The sequence below is a fragment of the Tamandua tetradactyla genome, chromosome 7 (genome assembly GCF_023851605.1).
Source record: "Tamandua tetradactyla isolate mTamTet1 chromosome 7, mTamTet1.pri, whole genome shotgun sequence".
Lineage (NCBI taxonomy): Eukaryota > Metazoa > Chordata > Mammalia > Pilosa > Myrmecophagidae > Tamandua > Tamandua tetradactyla.
Genome location: NC_135333.1, coordinates 63,499,159 through 63,500,931, shown reverse-complemented (window position 1 = coordinate 63,500,931; position 1,773 = coordinate 63,499,159). Strand labels below are relative to the sequence as shown.

The 1,773-nt window shown below is 40.3% G+C and overlaps 1 pseudogene; it reads right to left on the bottom strand.

Moving 5' to 3' along the window:
• Positions 1–1,436: 1,436 nt before the first annotated feature.
• On the bottom strand, positions 1,437–1,507 carry LOC143643016 (U6 spliceosomal RNA; annotated as a pseudogene).
• Positions 1,508–1,773: the final 266 nt, after the last annotated feature.

Here is a 1,773-nt window from a genome sequence, read left to right as displayed (position 1 = left end):
AGTTTCTGTTTCTTTTTGGAATTCAGATGTTCCATCCTCCAAATCACTAATTCTATCTTCTGTCTCTTTAAATCTATCATTGTAGCTATCCATTATTTTTTCTATGTTTGCTACTTTATCCTTCACTTCCATAAGTTCTGCGATTTGTTTTTTCAGTTTTCTGTTATTTATTTTTATTCCATATGTTTTACTCATCTGTTGACAAGGTAGATAAAAGGAGCATCAGAGGGTGGGCCATGGTGACTCAGCAGGCAAGAATGCTTGCCTGCCATGCCAGAGGACCCGGGTTCAATACCTGGTGCCTGCCCATGTAAAAAAGAGCATCAGACACAAGGTTTACACAATCACACAGTCATATTGTGAAAGCTATATCATTATACAATCATCATCAAGAAATATGGCTACTGGAACACAGCTCTACATTTTCAGGCAGTTCCTTCCAGCCTCTCCATTACATCTAGAACAACAAGGTGATATCTACTTAATGCGTAAGAATAACCTCCAGGATAACCTCTTGACTCTGTTTGGAATTTCTCAGCCACTGACACTTTATTTCGTCTCATTTCACTCTTCTCCCTTTTGGTCGAGAAGTTTTTCTCAACCACTTGATGCTGAGTCTCAGCTTATTCTAGGGGTTTTTTCAATCCCTTGATGCTGAGTCTCAGCTCATTCTAGGATTTCTGTCCCATGTTGCCAGGAAGGTCCACACCCCTGGGAGTCATGTCCCACATAGACAGGGGGAGGGCAGTGAGTTTGCTTGTTGGGTTGGCTGGAGAGAGAGAAGGCGAGTGATTTTTAAGAACTAGACCCCTGTTTGCATTCAAAGAGGCACATTCAGAGTAACGGCAAGCTGTGTAAACTCTTCTTCATTCTCTTTACAGATTTCCCATATTTACTATTACTTTGTAATGAAGGCTTAGCTATAGATAAAGATCTTAGGCAAAGAGATTTTGTGTCCATTTTAAAAAATATGAACGCTTCACGAATTTGCATGTCATCCTTGCTGTCATGGTTAGGGACAGGTGTCAACTTGGCCAAGTTGTGGTACCTGTTCATCTGATTGGGCAAGCGCTGGCCTGTCTATTGCAATGAGGACATTTCATAGGATTAGGTCATGATCACGTCAGCTACATCCACAGCTGATTCCATTTGTAATCAGCCAAAGGGGAGTGTCTTCTGCAATTAGTGATGCTAAATTCAATCATGGGAAGCCTTTTAAGGAGGACTCAGAGGAGACAGATTGCATTTCCTGCTTTGGCTGGTGAGCCTCTCCAGTGGAGTTCATCCAGGCCATCCATTGGAGTCATCGGCTTCGGAGCCTGCCCTGTGGATTTTGGACTCTGCGTTCCTACGGTCACGTGAGACACTTTCATAAATTTTATATTTGCAAGTGTTCCCTGTTGATTCTGTTTCTCTAGAGAACCCTAACTAATACACTTGCGCAGGGACCATGCTAATCTTCTCTGTATCGTTCCAATTTTAGTATATGTGCTGTCGAAGCGAGCACCCTTATTGAGATTTTTAATTTAAATATATATGACTATATGTAACTACTTTTTCTAAATATATGAAAATATAACTGCATGGTACTTAGAGGACATATCTTTTGGGGATAATAGTATAAGTATAAGAATGTTCTTTGATGAACTGTAACGAACATCTGACACTAATGCTAGGTTGATAATGGGGTGGTGTTTTAGTTGCTAATGCTAGTGGAACACAATATACCAGAAATGGGTTGGCTTTTATTAAAAGAATTTAAATAGTAAGCTT